Source organism: Pongo pygmaeus, chromosome 19, assembly GCF_028885625.2.
Source record: "Pongo pygmaeus isolate AG05252 chromosome 19, NHGRI_mPonPyg2-v2.0_pri, whole genome shotgun sequence".
In the NCBI taxonomy this organism is placed as follows: Eukaryota; Metazoa; Chordata; class Mammalia; order Primates; family Hominidae; genus Pongo; species Pongo pygmaeus.
The window spans coordinates 55,581,598-55,606,330 of record NC_072392.2 but is presented as its reverse complement, the minus strand read 5'-3'; the positions used below and the strand labels follow the sequence as shown (position 1 = coordinate 55,606,330).

At 40.5% G+C, this 24,733-nt stretch overlaps 1 pseudogene; it reads left to right on the top strand.

The window, feature by feature from the left end:
* The window catches only part of LOC129017015 (polycomb protein Suz12-like), a 53,871-nt pseudogene that overhangs the window by 19,313 nt on the left and 9,825 nt on the right, over positions 1-24,733 (top strand).

Below are 24,733 nucleotides of genomic sequence, written 5' to 3'. Positions count from 1 at the left end.
TTCTTTCTTAAAGTCTGGGTATGGTGGCTCACACCTGTAATCCTAGCACGTTGGGAGGCCAAGGCAGGTGGATTTCCTGAGCTCAGGAGTTTGAGACCAGCCTGGGCAATACGACGAAACCGCTCTCCACTAAAAAATACAAAAAATTAACTGGGCATGGCAGCATGTGTCTGACTCCCAGCTATTCAGGAGGCTGAGACAGGAGAATGGCTTGAACCCTGGGAGGCAGAAGTTACAGTGAGCTGAGATCACGCCATTGAACTCCAGCCTGGGTGACAGAGCGAGACTCCAGCTCAAAAAAAAAAAAATTCTTTCTCACAACGAAACACTAGTATAATAATGGCTGGTTGGCTGGGCACAGTACTCATACCTGTAATCTCAGCACTGGGAGGCCGAGGCGGGTGGATCACCTGAGGTCAGGCGTTCTAGAACAGCCTGGTCAACGTGGTGAAACCTCATCTCTACCAAAAATAGGAAAATTAACCTGGCATGGTGGCGGGCACCTGTAATCCCTGCTACCCAGAGACTGAGGCAGGAGAATCACTTGAACCCAGGTGGGAGGTTGCGGTGAGCTGAGATCATGCCACTGCACTCCAGCCTGGGCTACAGTGACACTCCATCTCAAAGAAAAACAAAACAAAACAAAGCTGGTTATACAGGCTATCCTATGTAAGGTATAATGTACCATTTAAACTGTCTCAAATCACCTGTGGTGAAAGATCATTTTGTTTATTTGTTAATTTTCAGTGTGTTGTTAGTAGTATTCTCAATTTCTTGAGTTGTTATAGAATGGTAAGATTTTTCCTAATGACCTCAGTTTGTAGACAACATTTTAAGTAACACTGATTTAAAATATTCTCTGGGGTAAATAAATGTAAGATCTTTCTGGCATTTCAGAGTTGGAGCTTACCCTCACACTTCTCAGAAAAATAATGTAAATAATACTAATAGTACTGCAATGTAATGGGCCATCATTCCTGACCTTTAAATTTGTATTACTCTAGGAGGACATTATCTTATGAAAAAAATTTGTTGGGTCACTTTCTGTAAGACACTGCTAGGTGCTAGGGACACTAATAAAATGATGTATATGGAAAAATAGTGGTAAATAAGAGTGCTTGTAAAGGGATAAAGTGGTCATTTAGCTCTTGATTGATTGGGTTTAGGGTCTTTGTAGAAGAGAGAGAATTTTGCTGGATACTTTATTACTTTCTGCAAGCCTGACTGGGCACAGTGGCTCATGCCTATAATCGCAGCACTTGGGGAGGCTGAGGTGGGATGATCACTTGTGCCCAGGAGTTCATTACCAGCCTGGGCAACATCGCGAGACCCTGTCTCTAAAAGAAAAAAAAAATAATAGAATTAAAACCTTAAACAGGCCAGTCGCAATGGCTCACACCTGTAATCCCAGCACTTTGGGAGGCTGAGGCAGGTGGATCTCTTGATCTCAGGAGTTTGAGACCAGCCTGGGCAACATGGCAAAACCCTGACTCCACAAACATGCAAAAATTAGCCAGGCGTGATGGTGCATGCCTGTAGTCTCAGCTACTCTTGGAGGCTGAGGTGGGAGGATCGTTTGAGCCTGGAAGTTGGAGGTTGCAGTGAGCCTAGATTGTGCCACTGTACACCAGTCTGGGTGACACAACGAGACCCTGTCTGAAAGCAAAAAACAAAATCTTAAGCCTCACACTGTGAGACAAAATATCCTCGTTTTATAGATAACAGACCACAGCGAATAAGTGGCACCAGAATTCAAACTTGGATTTTCTGACTCTATAAATTCGATTCTATTTTCATATGTAAGGCTTTCGTAGAACAAGTAATGAGAACCATTTCAGCAGTTAGACAAAAGATTTGGTAGTTGGGGTCTCAGTAGATGTGGAGAAAGGAATGATAGATAAAAAGATTCTTGTGAAAGTTAATCTGGACTTAGTATGTAGGTTTAATTGAAGCAACAAAGTAGGATAGATTTGTTGTGACTGGTGGATTATCTTCTAATGTGAGAATTGTAGAATATTCCTCTTTCACTTATGTTTTGGGTTTTAGCTAATTCTGCTATGTAAGGTAGTATATATGGAACTTTTCCTAGGATAATGCTGTCTTTTTAGTAAAATAGCATGTAGAAATTATCTGATTTATGTAAAAATGTTTATAATATATGAGTTGCTTATACAGAATACGTTTTTAAGACTCCTGTTGTATACGATTTTTTGTTTGTTTGTTTGTTTGAGACAGTCTCGCTCTGTCGCCCAGGCTGGAGTGCAGTGGCACAATCTTGGCTCACTGCAGCCTCCACCTCCTGGGTTCAAGTGATTCTCCTGCCTCAGCCTCCTGAGTAGCTGGGACTACAGGTGCATGCCACAACGCCTGGCTAATTTTGTATTTTTAGTAGAGATTGGGTTTCACGGTGTTAGCCGGGATGGTTCTTTTGATCTCCTGACCTCGTGATCCACCCGCTTCATCTCCCATCCCACCTCATCTCCTGTCCCGCCTCATCTCCCGTCCCGCCTCATCTCCCAAAGTGCTAGGATTACAGGCATGAGCCACCATGCCCAGCTGATACTTAAGTTGTGGTGGTGGTTCTTAGGGTTTTTTTTTGTCTTTTTGTGTTTTGTTTTTTGTTTTTTGAGACGGAGTCTCACTCTGTCGCCCATGCTGGAGTGCAGTGGCGCGATCTTGGTCACTGCCACCTCCGCCCTCCGAGTTCAAGTGATTCCTCCGCCCTTTGAGTTCAAGCGATTCTCCTGCCTCAGCCTCCCGAGTAGCTGGGATTACAGGTGCCTGCCACTGCGCCCGGCATTTTTCTTTTGTATTTTTAGTAGAGACGGGGTTTCACCATCTTGGCCAGGCTGGTCTTGAACTCCTGATCTCATGATCCACCCGCCTCGGCCTCCCAAAGTGCTGGGATTACAGGCGTGAGCCACCGCGCCCGGCCATTCTTAGTTTTTAACTTTATATTTTTGCTTTCTCCCATCCAAGTACCGACCCTGCTTAGCTTTCGAGATTTGGTGCGTTCAGAGTGATATGGCCATAGGCACCGGCCCTGTGTTTTCTAACTCTGCTTGGACCCTTATAGTTCTACTCTTCGTAATAATTTTGTCCTCTACTGATAGCATACTTTTTTGTTGTTTGTTTTTTGTTTTTTGTTTTTTGTTTTTTTGAGGCGGAGTCTTGCTCTGTTGCCCAGGCTGGAATGCAGTGATGCAGTCTCGGCTCACTGCAACCTCTGCCTCCTGGGCTCAAGTGATTCTCCTGCCTCAGCCTCTCGAGTAGCTGGGACTACAGGCACACGCCACCGTGCCTGGCTAATATTTGTATTTTTAGTAGAGATTGGGTTTCACCATGTTAGCCAGGATGGTCTCCATCTTCTGATCTCTTGATCCTCCTGTCTTGGCCTCCCAAAATGCTGGGATTACAGTTGTGAGCCGCTGCACCCAGCCCCTAGCATACTTTCTGTACTACTGTTCTAGAAATGCCCTTCAAAATGCCAACTCTGTAGGTGTTTTTTTTTTTTGAGACGGAGTCTCCCCCTGTCGCCCAGGCTGGAGCGCAATGGCTCAATCTCGGCTCACTGTAACCTCTGCCTCCTAGGTTCAAGCGATTCTCCTGCCTCAGCCTCCTGAGTAGCTGAGACTACAGCCATGTGCCACCATATCCAGCTAATTTTTGTATTTTTAGTAGAGACAGGGTTTCACCATATTGGCCAGGCTAGTCTCGAACTCCTGACCTGGTGATCCACTGCGCCCGGCCCACACTGTAGTTTTTTTAGCAGACAGTTTCATGGCCTACTTCACTAAGTAGATGGAGATATCCCCCCATCTTCCATGGAAATGTCTTTCTTTCCTGCATCTTATTTCTCTATCTTAGAAAAAGAGGAATCCAGTCGGGCTCGGTGGCTCACACCTATAATCCCAGCTACTTGGGAGGCTGAGGCAGGAGAATCGCTTGAACTCAGGAGGCGGAGGTTGCAGTGAGCCAAGATTGCACCATTGCACTCCAACCTGGGTGAGAAGAGCGAAACTTCATCTCAAAAAAAAGAAAAAGAGGAGTCCTGGTCAAATTTACAGGGCTAACCTCTTCATAATATGTCCTTATTTCCAGTCATTACTTGCTCCTTAGTACTCTTTTGCCACAATGTCTTTCTGTAACTGTTCCCATCTGACTATAAAAATGCCTAGATTGTCACCATCATTTAAAAATATATATATGCCCTTTACTAGTCCTTAGTGCCCAGCAACTATTTCATTAGTAAATGCCTTATGTGAGGGATCAGTACTACTTTCCTTTGCCCACCATCTGCTCTGTATAGCCCTCCATAATCTGGTGTCTGTACATGTCACACTATGGAAACTATGCTCAGGAAAGTTATGAATGTCTCCTGATAAACAACTGTATTCTGTTTTGCAGTTTAAAGGTACTTCAAAAGCTTATTGATGCTTCTGTTTATTTTATCCCATCCTTATAGTTTTTTTCTATTGTTAATAGATGTTTGTGAAAATAGAAGGAGCACTAGTTCTAGTTCATGCTTTCTTTTGCTTTTCCGTAGCTTCTAAAACTAACAGTGAAAATGATATATTGAAACCGTAAATTATAGCTCTATACCAGATTTGTAATTGTGTATTTCATTGCTATTTGAAGTATAAAGTAATGGTTCTGTATCATTTATTGGGAAGGTTGAATTTCCATAGCTTCAAAATATTCAAATTTTTTTGCATGGATTTAGCTACCCTTTTCAAAATTTCCTTTTGATGAAGTCATTGACTAAAGCGTCATTAAAACAAAACAAAAAATTCCAAAAACCCTCCAAAATTCCTTTTTAAAGATAGGACGGCATACTTGCTGTTATTTTACAGGTAGAACACTAAAACACAGTAAATTACCTGGCCTCCAACTTGGTAGTCTGATTTTTTCTGCCTTGCTCTGGTGTTTTTGTGGTTTTGTTCTTACTTTTTGTGAGTTGTGAGGGGTTTTTTGTTGTTTATTTTTTGTTAGGTGTATAGACACACTTTTGGATGTCATATTTAACAGGGAAAGCAGAGTCATGGGCCTGAATAACAATTGAGTACAAATATTTATAAATTAGTTGAAGTAACTTTGATTTCAATGTTATATTTTAAAGTCTAGGTTATTTTACTACTGAGCATTAAAATGATAAAATATTTCCTTTTTTTTTTTTTTTTTTTTTTTTTTTAAGCTTGTCAGCTCATTTGCAGCTTACGTTTACTGGTCTCTTCCACAAAAATGGTATGTACTTAAAAGTAAATAAAGTGGCATTTTAATAGCAAGATACCTTTATGAATGTAAAAAAAGTGGGGCTTCTGAGTGTAAATTTATAAAATTATGTTTAATGGAAAAGATGTTGATTCTGATGTTTTTGAGCTTTAAGGTATGAAGGCTAATGATGAAATTTGTTTTTGGTGGGGCGGGGGGGCAGAGTCTTGCTCTGTCGTCCAGGCTGGAGTGCAGTGTTGTGATCTTGGCTCACTGCAGCCTCCGCCTCCCGAGTTCAAGCAATTCTCCTGCCTCAGCCTCCTGAATAGCTGGGATTACAGGCATGCGCCCCATGCCTGGCTAATTTTTTGTATTTTTAGTAGAGACAGGGTCTCACCATGCTGGCCAGGCTGGTCTTGAACTCCTGACCTCATGATCCACCCGCCTTGGCCTCCCAAGGGGGCGTGAGCCACCACGCCTGGCTAATGGTGAAGATTTTAACAAATTGTCTTAGAACTTCAATAGGTAAAGAATCTCCTCGGTAGAACCTTTTATGCATAAACATTTTGAATTAATATACTGTGTCATGTTTTTAAAAAACACAGTAAAACAACTGAAATAACCACTATTACCAATGGCATATATTAATATTTTAGATATTATTCAAAGGAAATTATAGAGTATATTACTCCAGTAAAAGCTCAAAGCATGCTGGAAAGAATTAGAGGTGTTTCAAAAATGGAAAAATACGGCCAGGCGCAGTGGCTCACGCCTGTAATCCCAACATTTTGGGAGGCTGAGGCGGGTGTATCGTGAGGTCAGGAGTTAAGGACCAGCCTGGCCAATATGGTGAAACCCCATCTCTACTAAAAATATAAACATTAGCCAGGCATGGTGGTGGGTGCCTGTAGTCCCAGTTACTTGGGAGACTTAGGCAGAAGAATCGCTTGGAGGTTGCAGTGAGCTGAGATTGCGTTACTGCACTCCAGCCTGGGCGACAGAGCGAGACTCCATCTCAAAAAAAAAAAAAAAAAGGGAAAATTACTTATCAGCTTATCCATCGTAATTCTGTGTATATGGCATATCTTATTATTATGCAATGGAATAAAACCATTATTAGAAACATGCCAGGTTGGTTGTCTTGGTATCGTTTATTAAGAAACGAAGATTGAAAATGAGTCCTGGTGGGCCGGGCATGGTGGCTCACGCCTGTAATGCCAGCACTTTGGGAGGCCGAGGCGGGTGGATCACAAGGTCAGGAGATCGAGACCATCCTGGCTAACATGGTGAAACCCCGTCTCTACTAAAATACAAAAAAAACTAGCTGGGCATGGTGATACACACCTGTAGTCCCAGCTACTTGGGAGGCTGAGGCAGGGGAATCGCTTGAACCCGGGAGTTGGAGGTTGCAGTGAGCCAAGATCATCCCACTGCACTCCAGCCTGGTGACAGTGAGACTGTCTTAAAAAAAAAAAAAAAAAAAAAAGAAAGAAAGAAAATGAGGCCTGGCCTGGTGGCTCATGTCTGTAATCTCAGCATTTTGGGAGGCTGAGGTGGGAAGATGACTTGAAGCCAGGAGTTCAAGACCAGCCTGGGCAACACAGACCCCATCTCTACAAAAATTAGCCAGGTATGGTGGTATGTCCTGTAGTCCTAGGTACTTGGAAGTCCAAGATGGCAGGATGGTGTAAGCTCAGGAATTCAAGGTTACAGTGAGCTATGATTACACAACTCTACTCCAGGCTGGGCAACAGAGTGAGACCCTGTCTCCAAAAAATCCCAAATTATTAGACTGGGCATGGTGGCTCACAGCTATAATGTCAACACCTTGGGAGGCTGAGATGGAAGAATTGCTTGAGGCTTGCCTGGGCAACATAGGGAGAACCTATCTGTGGGCAACATAGGGAGATCCTATCTGTAAGAAGTAAAAAAAGATTAACTGGGCACAGTGGCACATGCCTGTAGTTCCAGCTATTCTGTAGTCTCAGCTACTCAGGAGGCTGAGGTGGGAGGATTGCTTGAGTCTTAGAGGTTGAGGCTGCAGTGAGCCAAGATCACACCACTGTACTCCAGCCTGAGTGACAGAGTGAGACACTGTCTAAAAAAGACAAAAAGACAACCTTGCCAGTTGGCCAATTGTCAAAATGCTCTAATATAACCATTTTTTAATGACTCTTTGGGGGTTGGTTGGTTGTTTAGATGGGGTCTTGCTCATGTCACCCAGGCTGGAGTGCAGTGGTATGATCAACTTCTGGGCTGAAGTGATCCTCCTGCCTCAGCCTCCTGAGTAGCTGGAACTACAGGCGTCCCCACGATGCCTGGCTAATTAAAAAAATTTTTTTTTGTTAAGATGGAATCTCACTACATTTCCCAGGCTGGTCTCAAACTCCTGGTCTCAAGTGATCCTCTCACCTCATTCTCCCAAAGTGCTGGGATTACTGGTGTGAGCCACTGAGACTGGCCCCAGTCAGGGTTTTTATGTAAGAAATTTGAAATCTCGTATTTGTATTAGTAGCTAATGTAACTTCTAGTTTTTACCTTAGATCTGGTCTATTTTTTATATAGAAGTAACCTGGGTAGCATTACGGTTTTTGTTTTCCTTAAATTATTTGTAATGGTCTGCTTAGAGTCCTTATTTCTAGTCATCGTATTTTGTTTTCTGTGGTACTTCTGACGTGTCTAGACTTTAATTCCTCAGAAGCTTATAATTTGAATTTTATACATTCATTAGCCCTTTGTTCTCAGGGACCTGTGTAGAACACATAGTTTATCCATCACTGAAATTTTTGGAAAGTAGTCATATTAAGCTTTTTTCCTATCTACATGACAAAATATATAAAGTTCAACAATCGCTCAGATTTACTTTGTTTTTATTTTTCTTGATATTGAAGTAAAAGAGATAGTGAACTCTGTTGATACCTCTGTTTCCAGAAAATAATTCCTCTGTCACCCAGGCTGGAGTGTAGTGGTTTGATCTCAGATCACTGCAGCCTCTGCCTCCAGGTTCAAGTGATTCTCATGCCTCAGCCTCCCAAGTATCTGGGATTACAGGCGGGTGCCACCACACTAGCTAATTTTTTTTTCTTTTTCTGAGATGGAGTTTCGCTCTTGTTGCCCAGGCTGGAGTGCAATGGCGCAATCTCGGCTCACTACAACCTCTACCTCCTGGGTTCAAGCAATTCTCTTGCCTCAGCCTCCAGAGTAGCTGGTATTACAGGCATGCGCCACCATGCCCCGCTAATTTTTTGTATTTTTAGTAGAGATGGGGTTTCTCCATGTTGGTCAGGTTGGTCTCTTGAACTCCCGATCTCAGGTGATTTGCCCGCCTCGGCCTCCCAAAGTGCTGGGATTTCAATAGGCATGAGCCACCGAGCCCGACCCCTAATTTTTATATTTTTAATGGAGACAGGATTTCATTTCACCATGTTGGCCAGTCTGGTCTCAAACTCCTGGCCTCAAGTGATTCGCCCACCTCGGCCTCCCAAAGTGCTGGGATTATAGGCGTGAGCCACCACGCCTATGTTGAAAATAATTTCTGTTATAACTTTGAAACTAGTAGAAGTTGGAAGTAGATATATTGTGTTTCTTTTCCATCCAAGGTTTATTTGTACCTTTTTTGTCTTCAATAATATTTTTAAGAAACCAGGATAGAAAACCAACATGAAGTTCTCTAAAATGTACCAGGAGCAGTGATGCTTGCCTGTATTTCCAGCTACTGAGGAGGCTGAGCTGGGAGGATTGCTTGAGCCTAAGAGTTTGAATAGAGTCTGGGCAACATAGTGGGACCCTCTCTCAAAACAAGCAAAAAAATTTTTTAATTCTTAAAATGTGATTTTTTCTTCTTATTTTCTTACTATTAATTATTTTTTAGACAGAGTCTTGCTCTGTCACCCATGCTGGAGTGCAGTGAGCAGTCTTGCTTCATTGCAGCCTCCCGGGCTCAAGCGATCCTCTCACCTCAGCCTCCCAAAGGGCTAGGATTACAGGCATGAGCCACTGCATCCGGCCTCTTTTGTTTTTAAATGAAAACTTTTGTTTGGCAATTACTACTTGAAACTGCTTCTTAGAATGAATACACAAAGATTATTTGGGTACTATTTTCATGGTGAGTATTGTTCGGCAAATATTTTTGTTACTGCATTTAGACATTGGACTATTTTTTTGCTGTATTAAGGTGTTTTTATCCTGGATGCAACTTCCGAAGAAACTGATCAAATGTGTTTTACACACACACCCCCAATAAGAATGTTTTTAAGTAGGAAAAAAGTGTTGCCGGCCAGGTGCAATGGCTCATCCCAGCACTTTGGGAGGCTGAGGCAGGTAGATCACCTGAGGTAGGGAGTTTGAGACCAGCCTGGCCAACATGGTGAAGCCCCGTCTCTACTGAAAATAACAAAATTAGCTGGGAATGGTGTTTCATCCCCGTAATCCCAGCTACTCTGGAGATTGAATCATGAGAAGTGCTTGAATCTGGGAGGTGCAGGCTGCAGTGAGCCGAGATCGTGCCACTGCATTCCAGCCTGAGCAACCAAGTCAGACTGACTCAAGAAAAAAAAAAAAAAATTACCCGGGCTTGGTGGCGTGTGCCTGTAGTCCCAGCTACTCGGGAGGCTGAGGCAGGGAGAACTGCTTTAACCCAGGAGGCGGAGGTTGCAGTGAGTCAAGAACATTCCATTGCACTCTAGCCTGGGCAACAGAGCGAGACTCTATCTCTCAAAAAAAAAAAAAAAGTACAGAAAGAAAAAATGTGTTGCCCAATGCCTTAGAACAAAAAAATTTTTTTGTATGTTCATGGATTCATCTATTATAATAGTTCCGGATGTTATTGAAGCTATTTGATGAATTAGTGATTTAATATTCAGTTATGAACTGTTAATACCTTTGGGACTTTAAAAACAAGTTATGGAGGACTACTCTAGAACCTTAATTTGTAAAGCCTTTGTTAGTTAATTTACATGGAGAATATAGACTATGGTATTCAAAATTAACACTCCTAAATTTTTTGTAAGCCAAGATATTCTTCTAGATAGTAAATAATATCTTGATTTTTGTTATCCCATTTAAACTGTAGAGAAATTCTAGGGAAAGCTTCTAAAAATAGCTCTGTCTCTACGTTTTATAATGTTTAATGTTTTTTGAAATTCATTTGTTACCCTTTTGGCCACAAGTCTTGGTCAGATCAAGAACTTTTTAGTTTAGTTGTCTCTATGCATTCATAATGAAACATGTATAATAGTAACTAATTTAATTCAAATGTTATCTTAATAATTTTTCCAGTAGATTTTAGGAGAAGAAAAAAATTGAAGATGCTTATTTTGAACGTGGTTGTCTCCTGCAATTTTTTTTTTTTTTTTTTTTTGGAGATGGAGTTTCGCTCTTGTTGCCCAGGCTGGAGTGCAATGGTGTGATCTCGGCCCACTGCAACCTCTGCCCCCCACCCCTGGTTCAAGCAGTTCTGCCTCAGCCTCCCAAGTAGCTGAGATTACAGGCTTGCACCACCATGCCTGGCTGATGTTGTATTTTTAGTAGAGACGGGGTTTCTCTGTGTTGGTCAGGCTGGTCTCGAACTCCTGGCCTCAGGTGATCCACCTGCCTCGACCTCCCTAAGTGCTGGGATTACAGGTGTGAGCCACCACACCCGGCCCTCCTGCAACTATTTTCATTTATGCTTTCTGCCAAGAAGCTTTAACTGTATTTGTCAGAATTACTTTTGACTAGCAGTGTATTATCATAAATGTTAAATCTTCAAGCCAGCCCAGTTGCATGTGCCTGTAGTCTCAGCTACTTAGGAGGCTTAAAATGGGAGAATCACTTGAGCCCAGAAGTTTGAGACCAGCCTGGGCAATATAGCCAGACCCTTGTCTGAAAAACAAACAAAAATATTAAATCTTCAAATTAGAAATATTCAGTAAATATGGCCAGGTGTGGTGGCTCACACCTGTAATCCCAGCATTTTGGGAGGCCAAGGCAGGTGGATCACTTGAGGTCAGGAGTTCGAGACCAGCCTAGCCAACATGGTGAAACCCCATCTCTACTAAAAATTAAAAAAATTAGCTGGGTGTCGTGGTGCGCACCTGTAGTCCCAGATACTTTTGGGAAGCTGAGGTGGGAGGTTCATTTTAACCCGGGAGGCAGAAGTTGCAGTGAGCCAAGATCGCCCTACTGTACTCCAGCCTGGGTGACAGAACGAGTCTCTGTCTCAAAAAGAAAAAAGGAGTTAGGAAATATATATATAAATAGAAATGTGTAGATGTGTTTTAGACACAGGATCTCACTCTTTCACCCAGACCAGAGGGCAGTGACAGGATCATAGCTCACTGAAGCCTTGAACTCCTTGGCTCAAGAGATCCTTCCACCTAGCCTCTGAGGGTAGCTAGGACTACAGGCACATGACACCCGCCACACCCAGCTAATTTTTTGACATTTTGTAGAGACAGGGTCTCTGTGTTGCCCAGGCTGGTCTTGAACTCTTGGCCTTAAGTGATATTCTTGCCTTGGCCTCCCAAAGTGTTGGGATTACAGGCATGAGCCACTATGCCTGGCCAGTGAATATTTTTTATACTTAAAACCTGGGCATGGTGGCTCACGCCTGTAATCCCAGGTACTCAGGAGTCTGCCTTGCTGATGTGTGAGGATCACTTGATCCCAGGAGCTTGTGACTGCAGTGAGCTGTGATTGTGCCACTGCACTGTACCTTGGGCAACAGAGCAAAACCTATATCTAATGGAAAAAAAAATTACAGCATATAGGACGGTAATTATATTTGTTTTGTGAGTGGTTTATTTACACTATATATAAAGGCTTTTAAAGAGTTTGCTGTAAGTTTGGAACTGATTTGAGGAAAAAAGAACGAGTGAACTTTTGAGAAGTCTTATTATGGGAAATCTCTGTTTGAAGTTCCCTGACTTGTTAGCAAAATGAATACCGTGTTCATATATTTTTAAAATATATTTTAAAATACTGATTTTCTATTTAGATAAGCCATCACAAACTCAGAAAATGAACAAAATTCTGTTACCCTGGAAGTCCTGCTTGTGAAAGTTTGCCACAAAAAAAGAAAGGTAATGTCAACAAAATGATATTGGTAAATTAAATGGAATAATTTGCTTAATTGGACATCTTTATGTATATATATTGTATTTTAAAGCTGAGTTTTAAATTTTGAAAGCTTAAGAAATATGTTGATGGCCTAATTATAAAACTGATAACCTCTTTTGCCAACTCGCATATCTGTGTAGTTTTTCTAGTCTTTTAATAAGTGTCTGTACAAAACTTTCTCATAGGAGTCTGGAAATGGAGAAGCTGTGTTTTAGCATCTGGCATAAATTCAGTTGCTTTTTTACCATTTCAATCTGTTAGCATATTTCTTAGCTATTTGTACCCATTGACATTTTAGATAAGGGCTAAGAGAAAGTGTTTTCCACAAGATTATCCTTTGTAACACTGCCCTCAGGCAAAGAAATTTTGTTGTCAGCGTTATTAGCCATTCACTTATTAGTACATTGCTTCAAATTTTTATAAGGTAAAGTTATTTCACCATAGAAACAAGTGTTAAGATGTTTCCTGGTCAACCGATGAAAGCCAACATATGTGCCTTTAGTTGCCTCGAGTCCTCGAGTGTTTCAAGAGGAGTAGGAACTGGTCTGGGTCCAGGGTCCCAGTGCTGATATTCTTCCAAGACCATAGGCCATACGGGCCTCAATCATTGGGAGGGAGTAGACTAAGGCACCTCGGAGGCAGCAGTGGAACTTTATTTTTGAAAGTTTATGTAAAGGCCGGTTGCCGTAGCTCACACCTATAATCCCAGCACTTTGGGAGACAGAAGTGGGCAGATTGCTTGAACCTGGGAGTTAAGCATCCTGGGCAACATGGCGAAACCCTGTCTCTACCAAAAATACAAAAATGAGCTAGGCATGATGGCCTGTGCCTGTAGTCCCAGCTACTCGGGAGGATTGCTTGAGCCCAGTAAGTCAAGGCTGCAGTGAACCATGATTGCACCACTGAGCTCCAGCCTGTGCGACAGAGTGAAACTGTCTCAAGGAAAAAAAAAAAATGTATGTAAAGTTAGGAAATATCACTCCTTGCCAGGTGCAGTGGCTCACGCCTGTAATCCCAGCACTTTGAGAGGCCAAGGTGGGCAGATCAAGAGGTCAGGAGATCGACTGGCTAACACAGTGAAATCTTGTCTCTGCTAAAAATACAAAAAATTAGCCAGGCGTGGTGACGGGCACCTGTAGTGCCAGCTACTTAGGAGGCTGAGGCAGGAGAATGGTACGAACCCGGGAGGCGGAGCTTGCAGCGAGCCGAGATCGCACAACTGCACTCCAGCCTTTATCACTTCTCACTCCTAACCTCCATACACATTACAAGTGATATGAAAATCCAAGATACATTACTTAGAATAAGATATGAATATAAATATAGTCATTCTTATGTTCAAAAAAATGTATCAGGGGTAATCATTTTCCTGGAAGAATATACACAGCCAACTGCTAGTATTAGTCATCTCCGGAGCGTAAGACCTGGGGGTGGGTGAGAATTCATAGTTTTCACTTTATAGTCTTATAAAATAGAAATTTTTTTAGACTGTATGTATTCTATTTATTTTAAAAGAAGTAGCTGCTGTAAGATACTGTCATAAAGGTCTTCTGATCCTTCCAGTTTTTCTAGTATGCATTTTCAGTGTAACTAATCATACAATAACAGAATATGACTCAGAATATGATCATTGGTAGATAAAACCAGTTTTGTTTTTGTTTTTTTAAGGATGATGATCCTTTCTGTTAAACAACATATTTTAACTATATGGATTTACTGTTTCATAATGTAGTTGTTGACCATGGGATTATTAGTCATTTTTTTTTATTTCTAATGGTTCTATTAGTCATTGTCATGTTAAAATAGAACATTTAAGAGATTTGATAAAAGTACATGAGTTGAACATTTTAGCATGGTTTTTTTGTTGTTGCTAAAAAGCCTTACCAGAGAGATTTAGCATGCTTTTAGTTCTAAATTTCTAATATACAACTGTTTCAGATCACTGTTAGCTAAATATTAGATGTACTGTATCATAATTTCATTATGTTGGAGAAAACCTCAATTGCTTTAATATTTGGAATATAGGTATTTCAAATTTTTATTTTTGCTTCACAGTTTTCAGAACTATGGTTAGAATTTTAACATTCCATTTGGTGATCATGGCCTATCTCCCGTGTTTCCTATAGCTGTGATTAGAAGTTTTATTATAATTCTTATTGCTTATGTACAAATAAACAAAAATTAATAATCTTTACCTTTGCAGGATGTAAGTTGTCCAATAAGGCAAGTTCCTAGAGGTAAAAAGCAGGTGCCTTTGAATCCTGACCTCAATCAAACAAAACCTGGAAATTTCCCGTCCCTTGCAGTTTCCGGTAATGAATTTGAACCTAATAACAGCCATATGGTGAAGTCTTACTCGTTGCTGTTTAGAGTGACTCGTCGAGGAAGAAGAGAGTTTAATGGAATGATTAATGGAGAAACCAGTGAAAATATTGGTAATTTTTTTTTTTTACTAGATTTTATCACTGGAGATTAAGATGGTCATTGAAAATGATTGTACCAGTGTCCCTTCATGATAGTCATGGTGCTGAGTCTTAAAGCAAACAGTGAATTCACCTCCACCTCAACATTTTGTTGTGCAAATTTTCAAACATAAAGGACAATGAGGAGTATTTTATAGTGAACACCTATCTACTTACCTCTTAGATTCAACAATGAACATTTTATTATACTTGTTGCGTATTTATCCCCCTACCCATCCCTCTTTTCTTCCAACAATTGTGAATTCATCTTTGAGGTATTCATTCAACAAACACATAGGTGCTGGGGATGATTTAATTTAATCCAAGATGATTAAAACATTCAGTCCTATCCTCCAAAGTCTCACAACCTAGTGTAGGGAAATATACATGAAATATATCATTGCAGCAAAATGATGAGTGGCATAATACAGGTATATGTGAAGTTCAGCAGAGAAACACGTTGGAAGAAATAATCTTTGACTCTTGAAGTATTGTTTGAGGTTTTTGGAGAGTTACCATGAGTGAGAAGGAGTTTGCCTAGCAAAGATAATTCTAAACAGCAACATTAGCATTTGCAAAGATGTGGGGTTAATGTTGTGAGTGTAAAAAAGAACATACAGTAAAAATGCAAAATTGGAAAACATGTGGTCTGTATATTATTGCAACTTTAGTGTAATTCGTACCTCATTTGGGATAAATGTAGCATGTTTTATGTTAAGGGACCATATATCATAACACATTTTTGTTCTAATATTTGATTTATGAGAAATGTTTGTTAAATTTAGATGTCAATGAAGAGCTTCCAGCCAGAAGAAAACGAAATCGTGAGGATAGGGAAAAGACATTTGTTGCACAAATGACAGTATTTGATAAAAACAGGTAATGTTGATGAACAAGTGAGGCTCCCACAATGTTCTGGAAATGTTTTCATTCTGAAGCAGAATATAATTATTTATATTGATTATTTCATTGCCTTTGTTTCTTTTTATTCTTACGGATGAAAAAACAAATTTGCAAACACTGAATTTTTGTCTGTTTCATAGAAAACAATAATTAAGGAACTATTTGGATAGATAGCTCAGTTAAACTTACTTATTTGGCAAATATTTTCTGAGTGTCTACTCTTTGCCAGACACTGTTCTAGACATTAAGAAGGCAACAAAATCCCTGCCTTCACCATGGAGCTTAACTTTTAGTGGAGGAAACAGACCACCACCCAAAAAATCAACTAATGTCACTTAGTGATGAGTGTTGTGAAGAAAAATAGAGAATAAATGGTTACTGTTTTAGAGAGATATCCTCTGGGAGGAGGTAATATTTGAGAAGAGACTTAAATGGACTGGGCCCTACGTAAATCTTGGGGTTATGTGTTTATTAAAAATTAAGGAAGAGGAGCTGGTCATGGTGGGTATGCACCTGTAGTTGCAGCTACATAGGAGGCTAAGGTGGGAGGATTGTTTGAGCCCAGGAGTTCAAGGCAGCAATGAGCTATGATCATGCCACTGTACTCTGGCCTGAGTGACAAAGTGAGATCCCATCTTTTTTTTTTTTTTTTTAGGATGGTGTCTCACTGTGTCACCCAGGCAGGAGTGCAGTGGTGCAATCTCTGCTCACTGCGACCCCTCTGCCACCTGGGTTAGAGCAAGTCTCCTGCTTCAGCCTCTGGAGTAGCTGGGATTACAGGTGCGTGCCACCACGCCCGGCTAATTTTTTGTATTTTCAGTAGAGATGGGGTTTCACCGTGTTAGCCAGAATAGTGTCGGTCTCCTGACCTTGTGATCCGCCTGCCTTGGCCTCCCAAAGTGCTGGGATTGCAGGCATGAGCCACCATGCCTAGGTGAGACCCCATCTTTTTTAAAAAAAGAAAGAAGGCCGGGCGCAGTGGCTCACACCTGCAATCCCAGCTCTTTGGGAGGCTGAAGCGGGTGGATAACGAGGTCAGGAGTTTGAGACCAGCCTGGCCAAGATGGTGAAACCCTGTCTCTAGTAAAAATACAAAAATTAGCCGGGCACGGTGGCGTGTGCCTGTAATCCCAGCTACTCAGGAGGCTAAGGCAGGAGAATCGCTTGAACCCGGGAGGCAGAGGTTGCAGTGAGCCGAGATCATACCACTGCACTCCTTCCTGGAGATCATACCACTGCACTCCTTCCTGGGTGACAGAGCAAGACTCTATCTTAAAAAAAAAAAAAAAAAAAAAAAGAAAATCATGTATAATCATTGTGTACCTCTGTGCATTTGGTACAGGATGGCAAGAAACACAGACTTATAATAATTTCTGCAATTTCTATTTGGAAACGAAATATTTTAGTGAAAATATCACCAGTGAAAGAATGTCTGGGAAGCAAATCCAGCATTTTTTCTTTTTGAGACTGGAGAAAGAAACCTATGCCGTCATTTCTTGTAGCAGGCTGCGTGCTGGTAGTTAACAGTTTATTGTCAGGTATAGGACAAAGAACCAGGGAAAGTAACTAGGCCATTCTTCCTATTGTTTATTTTTTATTTATTTATTTGTTTATTTTTGAGACGGACTCCCACTGTGTCACCCAGGCTGGAGTTCAGTGGCATGATCTCAGCTCACTGCAACCTCTGCCTCCTGGGTTCAAGCGATTCACCTGCCTCAGCCTCCTGAATAGCTGGGATTACAGGCACCTGCTACCATGCCCAGCTAATTTTTGTATTTTTAGAGAGATGAGGTTTCACCATGTTGGCCAGGCTGGTCTGTAGCTCCTGACCTCAGATCATCCACCTGCCTCAGCCTCCCAAAGTGCTGGGATTACAGGTGAGCCGCCGTGCCCGGCCAGTGTCTTCTTAAAGTCAGAAATTTTATTGTGGATCGAAGATTTAAATGGAAAACAGTAGAACCATAAATGTACTAGAAAATAGTGGTCATGTCTGTGGGGGAAACAATTAGAATGAGGCGCATTGGACTTCATCGATGCTGTTAATTGTTCTATTTTAGGCAGCATGGGGTATGTTCTATTTTCTTTTTCAATCACTGTACCTGACACATATGTTTACACATTTCTTGTAAGAAAAAGATAATACTTTTATTTTAAAGAAAAAGTGCGAAGAAGAAACTGGGAGAATTTCCCCACAGCAGCTTATTTTGAAAATATTCATCCGGGCGTGGTGGCTCACGCCTGTAATCCCAGCACTTTGGGAGGCTGAGGCGGGCGGATCACGAGGTCAAGAGTTCGAGACCGTCCTGGCCAACATTGGTGAAACCCCATCTCTACTAAAAATACAAAAATTAGCTGGGCGTGGTGTTGCGTGCCTGTAGTCCCAGCTACTCAGGAGGCTGAGGCAGGAGAATTGCTTGAATCCAGGAGGCAGGGGTTACAGTGAGTTGAGATCATGCCACTGCACTCCAGCCTGGTGACAGCGAGACTCTGTCTCAAGAAAAAAAAAAAAAAAAAATTCCAAACTATAGGAAAGTTGAAAGAATACTAAAGTCATTTAATATCCACATACCCTTCATCTAGATTGTATCTTTTGTTAACATTTTGCCACATTTGATTTATTTATGAGTATATATTTTATTTCTGTGCTGAACAATTTGAAAGTTGGCTTTATTCCTCATTTATAAACTCTCTTGCATGTATCTCCTAAGAACGAAGACATTTTCTGGTATAACCACCGTACACTTATGAGGAAAATTAAAATACAAATACAATACTATCTCCCCAGTTGACCTCAATAATGTCCTTTATAATTTGTCCTGTCCCCACCCCGATTCCATAGCTAGATGTCATAGTTCTTCAGTCTCCTTCAATTTGGAATAGTCCTCTAGCCTTTCTCCCTACCTTCTGTGACATTTTTCCCCCAGTATAGGCCTGTAGTTTTGCAGAATGTATCTCAATTAGGACGTCTGTGATGATTTCCTCTTGATTAACTTCAGGTTAAACATTTTTGGCAGGGATTCTAATGAGGGATGTGTTGTTTACGTACTACATCACAGACAAAAGGTAATATTAGGTTTGATCACTCAGTTAAAGTGCTGTTCACAATATTTCTCCATTGTAACAGTACTTTTTTTCCCTTTTATATAAATCAGCATATAATTCTTATGCTAATACATGAAGCTGAGTAAATATCCATTTTCTTCCCATAGCCTTTCACCCAATAGTTTTAGCATCGATTGATTATTTTTGCTTGAATAAATTATTCCTTTGGCAGTTGGAAAATGGTAATTTTCTAACATTTCTTCCACATTTATTTGCATTTTTTTAATAAAGAAGAGCATTCCTTCTCTGCTCCCACTGCTTCACTTGACTAACCCTAAAAATATATATGTGTGTGTGTATATATATATATAGACAGAGAGAGAGAGAGAGAGAGAGAGAGAGAAACAGGCAGGCATGGTGGCTGATACCTGTAACCCTAACACTCTGGAAGTCCAAGGCAGGAAGACTATTTGAGCCCAGGAGTTTGAGACCAGTTTGGGCAACATAGCAAGACCTCGTTCCTAAAAAGAAAAAAAAATTTTTTTTAAAGTTACATGTGAATTTAAAAAGAAGAACATTCCTTTCCTCAGCTTTGATATTTTAAAATCAGTATGGATTAACAAATTCTATTTATTCAATTAGTTTTAATCTATTGATACTGTTATTTTAATGCTCAAATTGTCTCATATTTGGTCAGGAGGAGCCCTTCTAAGTAGGCTTCTGTGTCCTGTTTTGTTGCTGCTATTTTTCCTGATTTTCTAGAATAGTAACATTTACCAGAATCACCTTCTCTTTTTTTTTTTTTTTTTGGAGACGGAGTTTCGCTCCTGTTGCCCAGGCTGGAGCGCAAAGGCACGATCTCAGCTCACCGCTACCTCTGCCTCCTGGGTTCAAGCGATTCTCCTGCCTCAGCCTCCCGAGTAGCTGGGATTACAGGCATGCGCCACCATGCCTGGCAAATTTTGTATTTCTAGTAGAGACAAGGTTTCTCCCTGTTGGTCAGGCTGGTCTTGAACTTCCGACCTCAGGTGATCCTCCCACCTCAGCCTCCCAAAGTGTTGGGATTACGGGCATGAGCCACTGCATCCGGCCTACCTTCTTTTCTTACCTCTGCTCTGAAGTTGTGATTTCTTCAAGGAGTCCTGATTCCTTATAGAAGAATAGTATTTTTAAGCCAAAATCTGCATGTTAGATGTGTAAAAATTGTTTTTAAAATCTCACAGAGGGCTGAGTGCAGTGGCTCACACTTGTAATCTTAGTACTTTGGAAGACCAAGGTGGGAGGATCTCTTGAGCCCAGGAGTCTGAGGCTGTAGTGAGCTATGATTGTGTCACTGCACTCCAGCCTGGGTGACAGAGCGACTGTCAAAAAAAAAAAAAACGAAATCCAGTTAATTCCTTGAAATAATAACCAATATTCAAAAGCCATATAGGAAAAGAATGCAAAGTTGAACAAAATAAAAATCAAAAACTTCTTCAGAAAACAAAAAAGCCACCATAACCAAAGTCAAAAATGACAAGATGGGGAGAAATTATTTTCAACTTGTCTTTCAGGTAGATACCTCATTCTTGAATGTAAACAGGTCATACTAATTTTAAAAGACCACTGCCCAATAGAAGAATGGGCAAAGGAAACAATAAAAAGTTTACCAAAATAGATATATATGGTTCTTAAACAATTAAAACGATAAAACATCTGAATTGAAAGTACACTGAGATGAGTTTTTTCACTTATCAGATTGACAGAGATCAAAAAACTTGATAAAGCACTTGATGAGGCTGTGGGGGAAAGGTCTCCACATACATTACAGATAGGAGGGTGCATTGGATTGTAGGTATCAAATGTACACCCACAAAATGGAATAGTATGTATCTATGTAAAAGCATAAGGAAGCTCCTTTGTGATTTAGAAATACATGAATTTATTACCTATTTGAGTAAAGAAATTAGTTTTTAAAATAAAGAGTTGAATGGCTTTGCTGATGTACTATTGAAGTTGACTAAATTTAAGTAGTACAGCATAGAGAAAAGACAAAAATTCTTAAGTGTCAATCATTTGGTTTTAAGAGACTTTAGAGACAGACACCTGGATTCATTTGCTAGATCTGGCTATTTACGGTTTGATTTGAAGGCAAGTTATTTAACCTTTTCTTGCCTCAGTTTTCTCTTCTGGCAGTGGAGTAATAGTACATAGTTCGTAGCATTGTTGGGAAGATTAAATGAACCATGTAAAATCTTTATAATAGTGCCTGGCACATAGTGAACACTCAATAAATGTCAGCTGTTTTTATCTAATAGAATTTCTCTAAGAGTGATGAAGAGAAGCCAGTTTCTTGATATATACAGTTAATTACTGAGCATGGTTGAAGAATGGTGTTTAGTAGTGGTTACTAGTGTTTAAAGTATGGAAAAAATAAATTATACATAGACACATACGTACACATACCTTAAAACTATATTGTGTGAATATATTTGAATTATTTGATTCAATTAGTATTCCATGAAGTGTTTATTGAGCACCTATATGTGCCAGGTGCCCCCAGAATTCCATAGTTACCAGATTCGTCATTATAATAATCAGTTTACTGGTCAAGTATAAAAGTAAAGGATTCTAGTTCAAACAATTACAGTAGTTAAAAGTAACAGAATTCTTAGTGTTTCTCTAAGACAAGCATTGTAACACTGTTATCCTATTTTTAAAAATATAAAGCCTGGGCTGGACGCGGTGGTTCACGCCTGTAATCCCAGCACTTTAGGAGGCCGAGGTGGGTGGAACAGGAGGGCAGGAGTTTAAGACCAGCCTGGCCAAGATGCAGAAACCTGTCTCTACTAAAAATACAAAAATTAGCCGGGCATGGTGGCACGCGCCTGTAATCCCAGCTACTCGGGAGGCTGAGGCAGGAGAATCGCTTGAACCTGGGCAGCAGAGATTATGGTGAGCGGAGATTGCACCACTGCACTCCAGCCTGGGTTGCAACAGAGCAAGACTCCATCTCAAATGAATAAATAAATAAAGCCTGTACTTACGCTTTATATTTAATGTTGACAACGTACCAGGTTTTGAGACCTCAGGCATATTATACTTTACATGTTTAGAGTTATATCTGAGTAGCTACAGTAATGAATTCCTAGTAATACAGTTTTTAGTGTACCTCATTAAAATTGCTTTCATCAGGAATGGAGTGTAGGTGTATTTTTAAAATCTTGTTGGGTATGTAAGCTAGTTTATAAATTTAATAAATGGTTTTAGTATAAATCTAAAGATGTAGAATTTGTGTACTTATAGTAATAACACAGGTTACGTTAAAGTATATGTGTTTGTCTAACAGGCGCTCACAGCTTTTAGATGGGGAATATGAAGTAGCCATGCAGGAAATGGAAGAATGTCCAATAAGCAAGAAAAGAGCAACACGGGAGACTATTCTTGATGGGAAGGTACGGACTACTTAGAAAGTTGAGCACGTTATAGTTATGAACTCCCGTTTTTGATTGATGTTTTCTTCCCCAAATGCTAATTCATGTTGGAAGTAGAGTCCTTTGTTTTTTGTACTTTAAAAAACACAAGTAAGTGATCTAGTCAGAGCATTTAACGGAGGGTATCATTCTTTTTTTTTGTGAGGGGGAGTCTTGCTCTGTTTCCCAGGCTGGAGTGCAGTGGCATGGTCTCGGCTCACTGCAACCTCCACCTCCCGGGTTCAAGCGATTCTCCTGTCTCAGCCTTCTGAGTAGCTGTGATTACAGGTGCGTGCCACCACGCCTGGCTAATTTTTTTTTATTTTCAGTAGAGGCGGGGTTTGACCATGTTGGCCAGGCTCGTCTGGAACTCCTTACCTTGTGATCCACCCACCTTGGCCTCCCAAAGCGCTGGGATTACAGGCGTGAGCCACTGCACCCGGCCACACAGAAGGCGTCATACTTCGAGAGCCAGACTGCCTGATTCAAATCTCTGCTCCTAGCTATGTGGCGTTTGGCAAGTTACTTATCCATGTCTCAGTTTCTTCACCTGTAACATGAGACATAAAATTGATGGATTAGATGAAATAATAAAATATTTAGTACAGTGCCTGGCATACAGTCAGTGCTCAATAAATGTTAACGGCTATTTTAAATTCTATTCATTGTAATGGCAGGTAATAAGGGATGACTAGTGATACGTTTATCAAGAAATCTGCAGAATTTAGATTAAGCATACTTAAAATAACTCTTTTAAGAGATGAAGAGGAATTCATACATTTCTTAAATAGGTAGATTCAAAACTAACGATGTCTTTTATTTCTAAATATGTTAGGTCAGTGTACCATCCAATGAAAAATCTCATAAGGATTTTTTTAAGCCTTAAAATTAGTTCCAAGTTAATCTAGAAGGATAAGTATTTAGTAATAGTAAGAGAAATTTTAGAAAAATATTTTGAGAATTTTTACTTACCAGTTTTAGTATGATATACAATATACAGTAGTACATACCATAAAGTTAAGAGAACTTAAACTCTATGGTATAAGCATAGGAATAGACAAGCATATCATTCAGGCATAGTCCTGAAATAGTTTGATGTATATTTGAAATTTAGTTTATGATAAAGGTGGTGGTATAGCTATGTGAGAAAGAGAAACTGTTCATTAATTGTGACAACTCTTCTCCAGTCATCTGGAAATAATCTTAGACCTAATACATTCTGGAAGGCTCATAAACATGTAAAAATGAACATTCATAGGCATGGAAAAAAAATAGGTGAATGTTAATATATTGCAGTGAGGAAGACCCTTCTAAGGATGATTTAAAAGTAAGAAAGCATAAAGTAAAAATTGTCGGGTTAAAATTTGTCATTTTTATACTGCAAAATATCTAAAGTTACAAACAAATTATGGAATGGGGGAAATATCTAACACAAAATGCTAATATGAATACATAATATTGTGAATTATAAAACAAGAAAAAGATACGCAGTCTAATAAGAAATATGTGTCAAGGACTATCACGCAGTTCTTAAAAAAACAAATATAGATGGCCAGCAAACTTTTAAAGCAGTACTCAAACTTATTAGTACTCAAAGGCATGCAAATGCAGAGATAACTACTTTTGAGAGTTCAACAAAGATTAAAAGTTTGACAGTTTCTAGTGTTTTAGGGATGTGAGGACACATATACTCTCAAATAATATTTTGATGTAACAGTAAGTTGGGGTCGGGCTCAGTGGCTCATGCCTGTAATCCCAGCACTTTGGGAGGCCAAGGCGGGTGGATCACCTGAGGTTATGAGTTTGACACCAGCCTGGCCAACATGTCAAACCACATCTCTACCAAAAACAAAAAATTAGCCGGGCATGGTGGCAGATGCTTGTAGTCCCAGCTACTTGGGAGGCTTAGGAATATTAACTTGAATCTGGGAGGCAGAGGTTTCAGTGAGCTGAGATTTTGCCACTTCAACTTTATCCGGGGAGACAGAGCAAGACTCTGTCTCAAAAAAAACGTTGATACAGTCTTACTATAGGGCAGACTGGCAATATATATAAAGTTAAAATTGTATATTTTAACAGTCCAAGGCTGTGGTGAGCCATGATCGTGCCACTGCACTGAAGCCGGGGCAACAGAGGAAGACCGTGTCTCAAAAAAAAAAAAAAAAAAGGCCAAGTGCAGTGGCTCAACACCTGTAATCCCAGCATTTTAGGAGGCTGAGGCAGGCAGATCATGAGGTCAGGAGTTCAAGACCAGCCTGGCCAACATAGTGAAACCCCATCTCTACTAAAAATATAAAAATCAGCCGAGTGTGGTGGCACATACCTGTAATCCCAGCTACTCAGGAGGTTGAGGCAGGAGAATTGCTTGAACCTGGGAGGTGGAGGTTGCAGTGAGCCAAGACCACATCATTGCACTCCAGCCTGGGCAACAGAGTGAACCTCCATCTCAAAAAAAAAAAAAATGTAAAAAGGGAGTACAGGGCCAGGCGCGGTGGCTCACACGGGTAATCCCAGCACTTTGGGAGGCCGAGGTGGATGGATCATGGGGTCAAGAGATCAAGACCA